Genomic DNA, 17155 nt, shown 5'->3' on the forward strand with positions numbered 1-17155 from the left:
CAGCCACACATGTCCCAGCTCTCCATTGCTTTTACCTGTTTAGAAAAGTTTTAAGTTGCTAGCCAATCGGGTTTTAGTTTCATTTGGAAGTTCTGGCTCCAGCCAGCGGAGATCAGACACAGCAGTAAGGACAACCCCAAATGCGTAAGGTATAAATTTGTGTGTTTGCCTTTGTTCTTTGTAGTCTTGTGGCAAGATGGCTAGTGAGAGTTCCCTTCCTGTGGTCCAGGAAGTAAAAATTGCGTTGCTGAAGGATCCTTTGTCTTGCTGCTGATTTTTCTTTGTGGCACCTAGCATCTATTTCCAGCATTACCCAAAAAGAAACCCTGTACCATTAGTAATCACTTCCCATTTCCCCCAACTCTCCCAGCCCCTGGCAACCACTAAGATACTTTCAGTCTCTATGGAGCTTCCTGTTCTGGACATTTCACACAAACGGAATTGTGCAATGTGCGATCTTTTGTGTCTGGCTTCACTGCGTAATGCTTTCATCCAGTTGTAGCATGTGTTGGAACTTCACTCCTTTTCATGGCTGAATAATATTCCACTGTGTTGAGAGACCACATGTGGGGTCTCCATTCAGCTGTGGATGGATGTTTGGGTTGTTTCCACTCTGGCTATCATGAGTAATGATCTCTACATGTCTGTGCACGAGTTTTTCTGTGTACATATGTTTCCAATTCTCTTGGAGTAGAATTGCTGGAATTTATTTCAGGAATTGCCAGAGTGTTTTCCAAAGTGGCTGTATTATTTTACATTCCCACCAGCAGAAGCGGGGCCACTATTAGGGCCCCACTTCCTCCACATCCTCACCAACACTTATTACCTGGAGCTTGGATTAGAGCCACCCTCGTGGGTGTGAAGGGGATTTCATTATGCCTTCGAGTTGCATTTCCCCAATAACTCACCAGTTCAGTTTCACTCTGTCACCCAGGCTGGAGTGCGGTAGCATAATCTTGGCCAACCACAACCTCTGCCTCCCGGGTTCAAGTGATTCTCCTGCCTCAGCCTCCCGAGTAGCTGGGCTGGGTGAAAGTCCCTGTAGGGCCTGTGTGCCCTGAGAAGGGAGACTGTTCCTTTCCCCCTCTAAGTGCCAAGTGGAATGTCCAGATGGAGTAGCTGATCAGATTTCTACACAAGCCATTTGATGCTGGCTTTGTGATGAACAGAATATTTTCCTTTTTTGTTTTCTTTTTATTTTTTTGGAGATGGAGTTTCGCTCCTGTTACCCAGGCTCGAGTGCAATGGCGCGATCTCGGCTCACCGCAACCTCCGCCTCCTGGGTTCAGGCAATTCTCCTGCCTCAGCCTCCTGAGTAGCTGGGATTACAGGCACGCACCACCATGCCCAGCTAATTTTTTGTACTTTTAGTAGAGACGGGGTTTCACCATGTTGATCAGGATGGTCTCGATCTCTTGATCTCGTGATCCTCCCAAAGTGCTGGGATTACAGCCATGAGCCACCGCGCCCGGCCTGAACAGAATATTTTTCTACTGGACAAGCCCATCACCCACGTCATGCAAGACGCCTGGCTAATGTTTGTATTTTTAGTAGAGACGGAATTTCACCATATTGGTCAGGCTGGTCTCGAACTCCTGACCTCAAGGGATCCACACACCTCAGCCTCCCAAAGTGCTGGGATTATAGGAATCAGCCACCGTGCCCAGCCAATTTGCAGCAAAATTTGAACTGTCCGTACCCTTAGGCCCCCCAGTTTCTAATCTGGGTCTTATCAAGTGAATGATTCTAAAGATCTTATCTGCAGCTCCTTAGAGCCCAAATCCAAGCCAGACTCCACAAATCCGGCCAGCCCCTGCATGGCCTGGCCCCTCTAGGAACCCATCCCTGTCCTCATGGCTTTCCCAGCTCCTGCAGCCGCGCTGGCCTTGCTGTTCTGGGAATCGGCCGAGCTTCCTCCCACCTTGAGACCTTGGCACACGAAGCTCTCTCCGTCTGTGGTCTCTGTGCATGGAGAGGAACGTGCCTCCTGTCCTCAATCATCCAGTCTCTGCAAATGTCCCCACGCTGGGCTGACTGCCCGACCAAACCCTTTCCTCTGGAGTGCCGGGGACGCACATGGCACAACCACTGGAAAATCAAAGGAGGCTGATGCCTGTTTCATGTCAGACACCAGAATACAATCCACATGGATCCAAGCGTGGGTCAAGACGGCCAAGGGGAGACCTATGCTAATTCTAGCTAAATAATTATAAGCTTGCTTGGCTCAGAATACACTGAACTTTATACACGGAACTAAACTGTATTATTAGTGCCATTAATTAGAAACCAAGCGGCGGCCGGGCGCGGTGGCTCAAGCCTGTAATCCCAGCACTTTGGGAGGCCGAGGCAGGTGGATCACGAGGTCAAGAGATCGAGACCAACCTAGTCAACATGGTGAAACCCTGTCTCTACTAAAAATACAAAAAAAATCAGCTGGGCATGGTGGCGCATTCCTGTAATCCCAGCTACTCAGGAGGCTGAGGCAGGAGAATTGCCTGAACCCAGGAGGCGGAGGTTGCGGTGAGCCGAGATCGCGCCATTGCACTCTAGCCTGGGTAACAAGAGTGAAACTCCATCTCAAAAAAAAAAAAAAAAAAAAAAAGAAACCAAGCGGCAACAGGAGGCCTAAGGTAAAGACCATCCGAGCGCACAGTGGCACCGGGAACACCGCGGGATGGCAGCAGAGCACAGGATACCGTTCTGGTCCCACAAATGCCTTCTCAGCATGGAGACGGCATGTGGGCCTCCTGAAGAGGGCTTATGCGAAGATGTCAGAGAAGGGAGGCGACCTCTGCTCACAAGATCCGGGAGGGTCTTTGCAGATGGGAGCTGGCAAGGAGGAGAAAAGCCTTGCAAGGCAGAGATCACCGAACGCCTCAGGGTCTGCCTAGGCTCTCGGAATATGGAGTGATTTTAATTGCTCCATATCCTCAATGCTAGGGAGGTAAAAGCCCCTTGATACATTGGGTGTGGTCAGACCGGGTGGCTCCTCTTCCGCTGTACTTCTGATGCAGCCACATCCTGGTAACAATTGGTGATAAACTCAGAGTACTAGTTTAGCACGCCTTAGAAGGATCTCAAGTGCTCTTTGCCCGGCTCTCTCACCTAGTCCTTCACACTCTCCTTCCACACCCATAAGATCAATGAGATTGCGCACATAATAAAAGTGTTTGGAGCCCAGAGCTTGGTGCCAACGCGGTTCCCACGCTCGCATTGGTGCCCTGGACCCATGCTGTAAATTCTACTCTCGTGTCTCTGTCTTTATTTCCTTTTCTGAATCCCTCATCACCGCCGGGACTAAGGGCACCCACGTATGGGGTGGGGCTGGTACCCACATCCAAGTTGTCCATGGAAAGCCTGAAAGCATAACAGTCCTGGAAGAGAACAGGGGAAATTTCTTTTGAATCTTACAGCAGGGACAATTTTGTCTATGACTCAAAATTCAGACACTATAAAAGAATATAAAGTGTTTGACTACTGGAAAAGTCTACACTGAAAACCAGCAAATGGGCAGGGCACGGTGGCTCACACCTGTAATCCCAGCATTTTGTGGGGCTGAGGCAGACGGATCACTTGAGGTCAGGAGTTTGAGACCATCCTAGCCAACATGGTAAAACCCTGCCTCTACTAAAAATACCAAAATTAGCCAGGCATGGTTATTTCCTTAAGACAAATTCTAGAACTGGTATCTCCAGACCAAAGGTTATGGATGTTAAGAATCTGGAAGCAGTTTGCCCAGTCCTCTTCCCAAGGCTTGCAAGGTATGACATGCACTTCCCGTTTTTGTTTTCTTCCTGAAAAGTGGAATTGTCGTAATACCAAAAAAAATAAAATCCTAACCCTCCAAACATGGTTCAGATGTTTCTGCTTGGACCTAAGGCCTAGCTATTTTTGGAAAGGTTCTTTTGGGGCTGTGAAAGAAACAAACATGCCCTCTTCCTTCCGATCCTAAAGCACTCAGTACCTCGGTGGAGTCTGCTGTGGGGGTGCCCGGTAGCCTGCCCTCAGCCGTGTCCCTTGCTACAGAATTCTGGAGGCTTCTGCAACAAGGATAGTTCAACCCCCTTCAACTTGGCAGGGACCTCCAGAGTGACTGACGACAGGGGGAGGGGTAGAGCTGACCTCTCAGTAACCTCACCTGCCAGGAGCCCTCCACTGCCCAGGTGTGGAAACTGAGGCTTAGAGAAGGGCGAGGACTGGCTGAAAATCCCACAGCAGATGAGCAACGGAACTGGAACCAAGCCCAGCTCTGCTCCACTCTGAGGGCCACGACCAGCCCAGCAGGTGGTCTGGGTGGTGCTGGGGACACCGGATGTGACTCAGGTGAAATGTGAACACAATGGTTTTATATCCGTGGCCAGGTATTTATTTAACACATATCAATAAGTAGTTGTGACATCGAGGTTAGGATTTCATAGCTGCAATGAGGGATTTAAGTTAAAAAGTGAAAGAAATGAGGCTGGGCTCACACCTGTAATCCCAACACTTTGGGAGGCCAGGGTGGGCAGATTATCTGAGGTGAGGAGTTCGAGACCAGCCTGACCAACATGGTGAAACCCTGTCTCTATTTAAAACATACAAAAATTGGCTGCGTGTGGTGGCTCATACCTGTAATCCCAATTACAGAGGCTGAGGCAGGAGAATAGCTTGAACCCGGGTGTCAAAGATTGCAGTGAGCTGAGATCGCACCACTGCACTCCAGCTTGGGCCGCAGAGTGAGACTCCATCCATCTCAAAAGAAAAGTGAAAGAAATAAAAGAAGTGTGGTGTGGCCGGGCACGGTGGCTCACGCCTGTTATCTTAGCACTTTGGGAGGCCGAGGTGGGTGGATCACCTAGGTCAGGAGTTCAAGACCAGCCTGACCATCATGGTGAAACCCCATCTTTATAAAAAAGAAAAGAAATAAAAGAAGTGTGGTGTGATCACGCCCATGGTCATAGGCTACCGCAAAAAGTGAGAACAGGGGAAACAGCAGGGGCCTCACTGCTCCACCTCGACTCAGGCAAGCCCCGTCCCTCGCAAAGACGCCAGGTCAAATGGGTGGCTGCAGGTGGCAATCCTGGGCTTGCAGGTGCCCATCCTCACACGCGCACATGCACACAGGGGCACACATGGCAGGGGCCGCAAGACAGGCCTCCTCTCCAGCCCTGCACCCAACCTGAGCTTCTCACCACGCTCCAGGGAAAGACGATGACCACTGGTCCCAGGTGTCCAGGTGCCTGTGGCCACATAGCAGGATGGGGACGCCACAAGAAGGAGGCAGTGCTGGGGAGGAGAGTCCCCGGGGGAGGCGGGGCGCTTAGAGGCTCTTAGGAGCTGTGTTCCCCACGTCCAGTTGGGTCAACACTGGTGGGCTTTGTCTTGGCAGGACGCCAGGATGAGGGACAGGACTCAGGGGCCATGCTTTCTGTCACAGCAACACCTGCAGGCCCCAACCATCTGACCACCCTGGCCCCGCAGGAGCTCTGGGACTTCCTGAAATCCTCCTGCTGCCACCTGCACTGGGCACTGCCAACAGCCCGCCAGGCTGCTTTACCTGCAAACTGCTCGGGAGGATGACCAATCCTCTCGTGTCCTTTCACCTGTTCGGTATGGCACAGCCTGGACCTCCATTCCCAGGACTTCTGCTTCTTTCTTTCCCTCCCCTCCCCTCCTCTCCCCTCCCCTCCCCACTCCCTTCCCTCTTTCCCTCCCTTGCCCTCTCTCCCCTCCCCTCTCTCCCTGCCTTCCCTCTCCTTCCCTCCCTCCTTCCCTCCCTCCCTTTCCTTCTGTCTGCATTTGGTCAGTTACTCTCTACCTTTATGTTGTTCTCAGTGGCATTGGGCTCTACTTTTGTTTCAATTTCTTACTCTTTAAAAGAAAAAAAAAGGGCTGGACGCAGTGGCTCTGGCCTGTAATCTCAGCACTTTGGGAGTCCGAGGTGGGTGGATCACGAGGTCAAGAGATCAAGACCATCCTGGTCAACATGGTGAAACCCCGCCTCTACTAAAAATACAAAAAATTAGCTGGGCATGGTGGCGCACGCCTGTAGTCCCAGCTACTCAGGAGGCTGAGGCAGGAGAATTGCCTGAACCCAGGAGGCGGAGGTTGCGGTGAGCCGAGATCGCGCCATTGCACTCCAGCCTGGGTAACAAGAGCAAAACTCCGTCTCAAAAAAAAAGACCTCTCTAAAAAAGACTTGCTATGCTTTGAATGTCCCTTTGAAAGGGGAAGTGTGCCTTCCGCCCTCTGAAAATCTGCTGAAAAGCAGATGACAAAAGACACATTAATAGGAGAAAAGGCATATAAATGTATTAATGTGGGTGAAGGAGACTCACGCCATGATTACTACAACCCCACAATGGGACACAGAAGCGTATACCCCCTTATTCCTAGTGGCGGGGAGGAGGTGGGGAATGCAGACAATTCTTCTGAGGGGCAGCAAATGGCTATTAGGTAAAAAGAATGGATGCGGGAGGCAGAAATTAACTTGTCTTAATTAATGATTAATTAATAAGTAAACCATTCTCTCAGGAATCTGAATGAGCCCGAGAGGCAGGCACCATCTGGTGGAAAGGCTTTTCAAGTCCGGGCGCATCTTCAGACCTCTTCTCTGTCACAGACAGTGAGGTAACAGGGAGGGGATAGGAGGGCCGTATTGGAATGTCTAAAAGGTAGTCTGAGGTCAAAACCAGATGGCATCTAGAATTTGAAATTTGATTTTGGGAAGTTTGTCAAATATAAAAGGTTTAAAACATTTAATATCAAAATAAGAATGGTTTAAAACACTTGATCAAAATAGAATCACAGGTCACTGTAAAATAATAGCCATTCATTTAGCCAAAAGGACAAGATTTCAGAAAGCAAAATCTTTACTTTTTGATAGAGAAGAGATTCAGGTTTCTAAACAATCAAAAGACCTGATACAGACAGTAAGAGGCACGTTCTGACCCCTCTTTTTTTTTTGGCAGTTTACTGAAAACGTGAAGAAAAAAATTACTATTTCTTAATACCATGTGAAAATCTTGTTCAAAAGAAAACAAGTTCTACCTTTGCATTGGTATATTATTAATGTTAAAACTAATTTTCTTTCTTTTTTTTTTTGAGACGGAGTTTCGCTCTTGTTACCCAGGCTGGAGTGCAATGGCGCGATCTCGGCTCACCGCAACCTCTGCCTCCTGGGTTCAGGCAATTCTCCTGCCTCAGCCTCCCGAGTAGCTGGGATTACAGGCACGCGCCACCATGCCCAGCTAATTTTTTGTATTTTTAGTAGAGACGGCGTTTCACCATGTTGACCAGGATGGTCTCGATCTCTTGACCTCGTGATCCACCTGCCTCGGCCTCCCAAAGTGCTGGGATTACAGGCGTGAGCCACTGCACCCGGCCCGATTTCACCATGTTGACCAGGGTGGTCTTGATCTCTTGACCTCGTGATCCACCTGCCTCGGCCTCCCAAAGTGCTGGGATTATAGGTGTGAGCCACCGCGCCCGGCCCCTATTTTATTTTCTGTTATGAAGTTTTGCTCTTGTTGCCCAGGCTGGAGTGCAATGGTGAAATCTCAGGTCACTGCAACCTCCGCCTCCCAGGTTCAAGTGATTCTCCTGCCTCAGCCTCCCGAGTAGCTGGGACTACAGGTGTCTGCCACCATATCTGGCTAATTTTTGGTTTTAGTAGAGACGAGGTTTTTTCAGTGTTGACCAGTCTGCTGTGAACTCCCGACCTTAGGCAATTGGCCCACCTTGGTCTCCCAAAGTGCTGGGATTACAGGCGTGAGCCGCTGCTCCTCGCTAAAGCTCATTTTAGTAACAGTTTAAAAGTAGATCTTAGGCTGGGTGTGGTGGCCCATGCCAGCACTTTGGGAGGCTGAGGTGGGCGGATCACGAGGTGAAGAGATCAAGACCATCCTGGCCAACATGCTGAAACCCCTTCTCCACTGAAAGTAGAAAAAAATTAGCTGGGTGTGGTGGCTTGTGCCTGTGGTCCTAGCTACTGGGGAGGCTGAGGCAGGAGAATTGCTTGAAACTGGAAAACGGAAGTTGCAGTGAGCGGGGATCGCGCCACTGCACTCCAGCCTGGCGACAGAGTGAGACTCTGTCTCAATCAATCAATCAATCAATCGATAAATAAATACAAATTAAAAAATAGATCTGTCCAGGCTGGACGTGATGGCTCATGCCTGTAATCCCAGCACTTTGGAAGGCCACGGCAGGCAGATCACTTGAGGTCAGGAGTTTGAGACCAGCCTGGCCAACATGGCAAAACCTTGTCTCTCTTAAAAATACAAAAATTTAGCTGGGCATGGTGGCGGGTGCTTGTAATCCAAACTACTTGGGAGGCTGAGGCAGGAGAATCGCTTGAACCCGGGGTGGTGGAGGTTGCAGTGAGCTGAGGTTACGCCACCCAGCCTGGACAACAGAGCAAAACCACATCTCAAACAAAACAAAACAAAACAAAAATAGATCCATCCAATCTTAATCAGCTTTGACCACACAAGATTTCCATAAACCATTTTTTTTTTTTTTTAAAGAGACGGGGTCTCTACGTTGCCCAGGCTGGAGTGCAGTGGCTATTCACGGGCGCGATCCCACTACTGATCAGCACAGGACTTTTGACCTGCTCCATTTCCGACATGGGCCGGTTCACCCCTCCTTAGGCAACCTGGTGGTCCCCTGCTCCCAGGAGGTCACCATATTGATGCCAAACTTAATGCGGACACCCGATCGGCATAGCGCACTACAGCCCAGAACTCCTGGGCTCAAGTGATCCTCCCACTTCAGCCTCCCGAGTAGCTGGGACTGCAGGGATGTGCCACTGCACCCTGCCCATAAACCTTTTATAACCTCTTACAAAAACTTTTTTGATTCGCTTTCTCCAACTTTCTTTTTTTTTTTTTTTTTTTTGAGACGGAGTTTCGCTCTTGTTACCCAGGCTGGAGTGCAATGGCGCGATCTCGGCTCACCGCAACCTCCGCCTCCTGGGTTCAGGCAATTCTCCTGCCTCAGCCTCCTGAGTAGCTGGGACTACAGGCACGCGCCACCATGCCCAGCTAATTTTTTGTATTTTTAGTAGAGACGGGGTTTCACCATGTTGACCAGGATGGTCTCGATCTCTTGACCTCGTGATCCACCTGCCTCGGCCTCCCAAAGTGCTGGGATTACAGGCTTGAGCCACCGCGCCCGGCCGTGTTTTTTTTTTAAATTATTTTTATTTTTTTTTAAAGTTGGTGTTTCACCATATTGGTCAGACTGGTCTTGAGCTCCCGACCTCAGGTGATTCGCCTGCCTTGGCCTCCAAAGTGCTTGGATTACAGGTATGAGCCACCACACTCGGAATTTTTTTTTTTTTTTTTTTTTAAAGATGGGGTTTCACCATGATGGCCAGGCTGGTCTTGAACTCCTGACCTCAGGTGATCCACCCATCTTGGCCTCCCAAAGTGCTAGGATTACAGGTGTGAGCCACCACACACGGCTTTTTTTTTTTTTTTTTTTTTTAAACAGCAAGAGTTGCCAATTCAAGATGAATTTATTTATTTATTTATTTTTTTGGATGGAGTCTCACTGTTGCCCAGGCTGGAGTACAGCAGCATGATCTTGGCTCACGGCAACCTCTGTCTCCTGGGTTCAAGTGATTCTTCTGTCTCAGCCTCCTGAGTAGCTGGGACTGCAGGTCAGTGCCACCACACCCAATTTTTTTTATTTATTTTTTATTTTTTTATATTTAGTAGAGATGGGGTTTCACCATGTTGGCCAGGATGGTCTCTATCTCTTGACCTCATGATCTGCCCATCTTGGCTTCCCAAGGTGCTGGGATTATAGGTGTGAGCCACTTCACCAGGCCATGCCCAGCCAGTAGTTTTAACTACATGTGTTAACTATAGTTTTAACTCTTAGTAACCCTAATTTCCAGTGAAAAACCTAGGGCGTGAGCAATTTTAATTGTTAGGTACCAGGTTCATAGCCCACAACAGAGGACAGAGCTGTGAGGACAGTGCCTGGAGAGTCCAACCCCTCCCAGCCCGGTCAGGAGGCAGAGCTGGGCCAGGGAAGATGGGAGGATCCTGGGCTTGGTTCTGCTCTGCAGCGGGTGGCTGAGGCACTGAGGACCACATATGTCCCCAGGACTCACCACGGCCACCTCGATAAAGCCTAGAATCTAAAAACTTAAAACCAAAAACATGAGGTCATAGACAAACAAGTATTAAAAACATCATAGAAGCAACAGTTTTAGATCTTAAAACATCTAGCAGAGATGGTGTAAATTAGTCTGACCTGCAGACCCAGGCAGAAAGGTCTGAAATTCTGCAGACGTTTTTATCTCATTCTACCAAAAGTTATTTTAAAATTTTTTAATTTGTTTTATGTTTTAGTCTTTCATTTTTCAACTACTTTCTGTGAATTTTATTTATTTATTTATTTTTTTAAAGATGGTGTTTCACCATGATGGCCAGGCTAGTTTTGAACTCCTGACCTCAGGTGATCCACCCTCCTCAGCTTCCCAAAGTGCTAGAATTACAGGCGTGAGCCACCTCGCCCGGCTCTGTGAAGTTTTAAAATTTTTAAATAGAGATAGGGGTTTTGTGTTGCCCAGGCTGGTCTCAAACTCCTGGCCTCAAGCAATCCTCCCACTTCAGCCTCCCAAAGTGCTGGGATTACAGGTGTTAGCTACGACGTCTGGCTACCTACAGTTTTGAAACTACTTTCTTGGCCGGGCGCAGTGGCTCAAGCCTGTAATCCCAGCGCTTTGGGAGGCCAAGGCGGGTGGATCACGAGGTCAAGGGATCGAGACCATCCTGGTCAACATTGTGAAACCCCGTCTCTACTAAAAATACAAAACATTAGCTGGGCATGGTGGCGCGTGCCTATAATCCCAGCTACTCAGGAGGCTGAGGCAGGAGAATTGCCTGAACCCAGGAGGCGGAGGTTGCGGTGAGCCGAGATCGTGCCACTGCACTCCAGCCTGGGTAACAAGAGTGAAACTCCATCTCAAAAAAAAGAAACCACTTTTTTTTTTTTTTTTTTTTTTTTGAGATAGAGTCTCGCTCTGTCGCCAGGCTGGAGTGCAGTGGCGCGATCTCGGCTCACCGCAACCTCCGCCTCCTGGGTTCAGGCAATTCTCCTGCCTCAGCCTCCTGAGTAGCTGGGATTACAGGCACACGCCACTATGCCCAGCTAATTTTTTGTATTTTTAATAGAGACGGGGTTTCACCATGTTGACCAGGATGGTCTCGATCTCTTGACCTCGTGATCCACCCGCCTCGGCCTCCCAAAGTGCTGGGATTACAGGCTTGAGCCACCGCGCCCGGCTACCAAAAAATATTTTAAAAATTAGCCGGGTGTGATGGTGCATGTCTATAGTTCATATTCCTAGCTACTTGGGAGGCTGAGGCGAGAGGATTCCTTGAGCCCAGGAGGTGAAGGTTGCAGCGAGTCAGGATCCGGCCACATACAATATGTATGTGTGTGTAAATGGATACATAGTTTCTAGTTTAATCTCTATTTTCCAGCTGGACCAGAGCTCAGGGTGGAGTCCATTAACAACCAGGACCAACAAAGCTTTTGCAGTTTCAGGGGCTGGATACTTATGTGAAAAGCAGGTATAGCTGGAGGGCAGAGCATCTAGACCCCCAGAAATGAAGGATTCCATTTTTACACTGAAACTTGGGTCCCCAGGAAGAAGGAAATGCTCCAGGAGCAGCTTTCATAGAGCTTCCACAAGCACCTCACTGCGACGGCATTCCCCCAAGGCTGACGTGAGGCCCAATGCCAATCAGCGCCTTCTGTGATCAGCCCGTCACCACGGGAGCCTTATTCCTCCGTGCTGCTTCCAGTGCGTCCAAGTGTTCAAACCGTGCCTGCCTTTCTTCCCTTCCTTCCTTCCCTCCCTCTTTCTCTTTTTCTATTTTCCCTCCCTCCCTTCCTCTCTTTGTTTTTCCCTCCCTCCGTCTCTCCCTGCCTTCTTCCTTCTTTCTCTCTTTCTCTTTCCCTCTCCCTCCTTTCTTTCTTTCTTTCAGGGAGTCTTGCTCTGTCACCCAGGCTGGAGTGCAGTGGTGCAATCTCGGCTTACTGCAACCTCCACCTCCCAGATTCACGTGATTCTCCTGCCTCAGCCTTTCCAGTAGCTGGGATTACAGGCACGCGCCACCACACCTGGCGGATTTTTGTATTTTTAGTAGAGATGGGGTTTCACCATGTTGGCCAGGCTAGTCTTCAACTCCTGACCTAAGGTGATCCGCCTGCCTCAGCGTCCCAGAGTGCTGAGATTACAGACGTAAGCCACCGCACCCGGCCTCAAACCGTGCCTTTCTTACAGAGAGACACAAAAAAATGAGAAGCCCCTGCAGGAAAAACTATTCACTGCAGCCGCTGTCAGCCACCTCCAAAGCTGTGGCCCTTGCCAGTGACTTGCCAGCCACCGCACACACAGGTGTGAAGCGCTCTCTCACGGTACATAGTAATCCTTGGTATCTCAAAAGCCAAAGAGATCTGGCAACTCAATGCAAGACAGCAGCGCTTTAGACCTGAGGGTCTTGGGAGCTCATGACTCTTGGGGCTCCACTAGGAAAACAGAAGATCCCAAAATAGGGGCTGTGCATGGCACCTTTTTCTATGTTCTTCAAGGGGTCTCAGGGTGGCTAGAAGTCTCCTCTAGGCCAGATGCGGTGGCTCACACTTGTAATCCCAGCACTTTGGGAGGCCGAGGCTGGCAAATCACGAGGTCAGCAGTTCGAGACCAGCCTGGCCAAGATGGTGAAACCCCCGTCTCCACTAAAAACACAAAAAATTAGCTGGGTGTGGTGGCAGATGCCTATAATCCCAGCTACTTATGAGGCTGACGCAGGAGAATTGCTTGAACCCGGGAGGCAGAGGTTGAAGTGAACTGAGATCACACCACTGTACTCCAGCCTGGGTGACAGAGTAAGACTCTGTCTCAGGAAAAAAAAAACAAGTCTCCTCTAGATTTCTTCACGTGGCATCAAAGATGGTAAAAGAAAGGAGTCCTAGAAAAGCCAATTTGGGGAAAATTTTAAGTTTTCTAAAAAGCCTGACAATGTACAAATGGCTCATGCCTGTAATCCCAGCACTTTGGGAGGCCAAGGCCTGCAGATCACAGGAGGTCAGGAGTTCAAGACCATCCTGGCCAACATGGCGAAACCTGTCTCTACTAAAAATATAAACAAATTAGCCAGGTGTGGTGGCACGCATCTACAGTCCCAGCTACTCAGGAGGCTGAGGCAGGAGAATCACTTGAACCCAGGAGGTGGAGGTGGCCACTGCACTGCAGCCTGGGCGACAGAGCAAAACTCTTGTCTCAAAAAAAAAAAAAGAAAGGAAGCCAATGGTTGTAGTTCAGGGCTTCCCCTTTAGTGATATTTAATAACCATCTGATACTAGCTGCCGGGTGCTGAGCTCAAAGTGCCCAGCAGGCACCGTTTAATCCCTGAGTTAGCTCACGTTAGCCATTACAGCATGCTGCGTGGGCACGTGCGTGGAGACCTTTAGGATGCATGGCCAATTAGCGACAAGGGAGGTGGTCTGATAGAAAGTCCTGTGCTCAATCCTTCGGCTCTCCTGCATCCTGGGTTGTTCCCCGCCACGCTCTCCCCCCATGCCTTACCCCATCTGCCATGGCTGGGAGGTTTTGGAGGTGGGGCGAATGGCCTGGGACTCGGGCCACTCGGACCCCACAGAGTGAGAAGCAGACTCTGCAGTGAGAGGACCCCTCTGCAGGGATAGAGTGAAAGGCTGGGTTCAGGCTGAGGCAGCATTCATGGGAGGTGGGCGAGTCTGTGCTCGGAGCCCCCAGGGAAGTGCAGCAGGGGAGTCTGGGCGAAGCCCACCTGGCCCGATTGAGCAGCATATGTTCCTGTGAGAGAGGAAGCCGCCCGAGGAGGCCTGAGCCAGCCGGTGGGGACATCATGGTATGGAAGGGCCTCTAGCCACTCGGGGCAGTGCGTCGTGGGGTCTGCATCCCTGGTCCAGCCTGGGGGGACCACTTACATTCAGTAAGGCTAGTGATGTGGATCCACTTCTGCTGCTCCTTTCAGTGAAGTCATGCAATTTATCAACCTAGTACACTTTTTTTTTTTTTTTTTGAGATGGAGTTTCACTCTTGTTGCCCAGACTGAAGTGCAATGGAGCAACCACAGGTCAGCAACCCTCGCCTCCTGGATTCAAGCGATTCTCCTGCCTCAGCCTCCCGAGTAGCTGTGATTACAGGCATGCGCCACCATGCCTGGCTCATTTTGTATTTTCAGTAGAGACGGGGTTTCTCCATGTTGGTCAGGCTGGTCTCGAACTCCCGGCCTTAGGTTATCTGCCTGCCTCAGCCTCCCAAAGTGCTGGGATTACAGGCGTGAGCTGCCGCGCCCAGCCACCTAGTCCACATTTTAAATTGTGGTAAAACACATACAAAATGTACGATTTCAACCACTGTAAGTGCACAGTTCACTGGTGTTAAATACACGCACACTGTTGTGTAACCATCACTGCCATCCAGCTCCAGAACGTTTTTCATCCTGCAAAACTGAAAACTCTGTCCGCATTAAACGCTCATTTCCTACTCCTCCCTTCTCCAGCCCCCCGCACCCGCCACCTTACTACTTTCTGTTGCTAGGAATTTGACTATTCTGGGGACCCCGTGTAAGAGGAAGCATACAGTTCTTGTCTGTGTCTGGTTCTCTCCCCGAGTGTAATGTCTTCACGGTTCATCCGTGTTGTGGCCTGTGTCCGAACTGCCTTCCTTTTGGTGGCGGAATGCTAGTCCACTGTGCGGAGAGACTACAGCTTGACAGCTTGTTGATCCTTCCATCTGCGGACAGACACGTGGGTTGCTTCCTCCTTTCGGCCACTGTGAACGGTGCTGCTGTGAACATGGGTTTACAAACGTCTTCTTCATGACCCTGCTGTCAGCCGGGCGCGGTGGCTCACGCCTGTCATCCAGCACTTTGGGAGGCCGAGGCAGGCAGATCTGTCAAATGTTGAGGCACAGGGACTCGCTCAAGGCCACATCCAGCTGACTGGGGTGGGTCTGGGGTTCACACTCAGCTCTCCGGAACGCATACGTACACACCACCCGCCACCAAGCTGAACTGCCTGACTACAGCAGGTGTCTCCAGACCCTGTTCTGTACTTCAAGCACAGTAAGAAACAGAGCTGTCTTGATGTCAAAGAATATGATATAGGCCAGCGATTCTTTTTTTTTTTTTTCAATTGAGAGTAGGTACTGTTTATTAACTGACCAGCTTAGAAAAATAATCATGGTAGACACCTCAGTTCATTCCTCTAATAAGCCTGTTGATCTGATCCTCCCTGTTGCCAGCATCTCCACCTTCTACACAGTGGGTGGTCTTTTTCTTCATTCTGCCTCGTGGAGAAGATAATTCGAAGGGCCACAGGAAGTTATTTGCTTCTTTGAAGCGTTTTACAACAGGATAGACCTCATGAATCAGATCCTCCATGCGGATGATGCCGTATTTTCCAAGAGATTGAGCAATCAGAACGTTATCTGTCAAAACAATTCTTACTTTGCCATAACCCGGTTTGTAGATTAGTTCATTTACTGACTTCAGATTTGGGTACCCCCATGTAATATATGGCTCTACAATCCGCAGCATGTTAATTGAAGCCTTGTTGAGCTTCACAAAGGTTCCATTGAAGATCCGACGAAGGCAAAGAGGCTGCAACACCTTTCGGACTTTCGGGCTCACACCATCGCTACCTCTGATCCCGATGACAAATGCCAGTTTGGGTTCTGCAGGTACATAGAAGTTGGCAGCTTTCCTTGCCATCCTCGCCGTTCAAATTTCAGTTCTGTACATCTGCCTATATTCCTTGCGATAGCGCTTTGCTTTTTCATAGATAAGCTTCCTCCTTGCCTTTCAAAGCATCTTTTGGGCAAACTTCTTTCTCAGGCACTTGATCTTCAGCGCTGCAAAATTCCTTCCCTTTTTCTTAAGGGTTTCTGGCACAGCAGGACCCTTCTTCTTCTTCTCTACACCCTCCACGGTTCCAGCCGGAAAAAGAGGAGGCTCAGGCCAGTGATTCTTAAACATCCTATAACCTGCCCATGAAACAGTGGCCACAGAAGACGCTGCTGGGCTGGCCGGGAGAGAACCCAGAGAGGAGGTGGCCGAGGCGAAACACCACTAGGCCCATGCCCCAGCCCCACATCCCTCCTACCAACCCCAGCTTCACTGCACGCAACAGCTGAGCCCTGGGAGGCCTGACATTGGGTTGTCTCCAAATTCAGGCTGCCGGGGACAGGCGGGGCTGGGAGTGAGTGCTCAGTCCGCTGGGCTGGAGGCCTGGCGCCCCCTGCTGCACGCAGAGGAGATGACAGGGGAGCCGGGCGGGCATCCACCAGGGCGCTGGGCACCTGAGGGGTTTTCTCATCTCCAGATCTGATCTCAGGGCGACTCTCCATGGGACTCCTGGGGAAAATACTTAGTACGGTTGGATACAGGTTTGTTTCTGTCACTTGAAGCCCTAACTTCTTTTGGAGGATGGCCCCATCTCTGTGAATGAACCAAACCAGGGCCTGGAGTCATCTGAGAGCTCTTCATCCCCATGCCCAGGCCCTTCCTGCTGGTTCCTTTGCCACTCTGGCTCTGGGACCCTCTCCCTTCTCACCTGGGTAACTCCCAGCAGGCCCTGCGGCCCGCCTCACCCACCCCTACAGAACCTGGCAGCCCAAGCCCTCTGGGACTGCCTGCTACTCCCAAGACTGAGCTCAGCACATGCTGGGCCTCTGCTCTGTCCCTGCTGTTGTCACGAGTTCCCAGAACATGCTGTGCTCACTCCCTAGCTTTCTCTCCTCCTGTCCTGTCCAGCCCTCTTGGGTCCCTGCTGCGCTGGTGAGGCGGGAGGGCCATGAGCAGGGACCCAAGGCCACCTGCTCTGAACCCCAGCCTTACAAAAGCACCACAGGAGGGAGACAGGTCCACTTCGATTACTCGGAGATGAATTCGCTATTCTTGTCCATCCTGTGGAATCTAGGTTCCGCCTCCTGAAATCAGCTCCAAGTCCCAGCTGCATCCCTGCCCCGTTCCCCGGGCCCTCCCGGCCCCCACGTGGGGTGGAGGGCTGCCAGGAATACTATTTGTCCAGTCCTGGGCGGGCCATGCTTATCATTCTCCCTGAGTTCCTGTTTTCCCTGGCTGGGGTGGGGGCGGGTGCT

At 50.4% G+C, this 17155-nt stretch overlaps 1 pseudogene; it reads right to left on the reverse strand.

Moving 5' to 3' along the window:
• Nucleotides 1–11075: 11075 nt before the first annotated feature.
• LOC141584922 (large ribosomal subunit protein uL30 pseudogene) lies at nt 11076–17128 on the reverse strand (annotated as a pseudogene).
• Nucleotides 17129–17155: the final 27 nt, after the last annotated feature.

This window comes from Saimiri boliviensis, chromosome 6 (genome assembly GCF_048565385.1).
Source record: "Saimiri boliviensis isolate mSaiBol1 chromosome 6, mSaiBol1.pri, whole genome shotgun sequence".
Lineage (NCBI taxonomy): Eukaryota > Metazoa > Chordata > Mammalia > Primates > Cebidae > Saimiri > Saimiri boliviensis.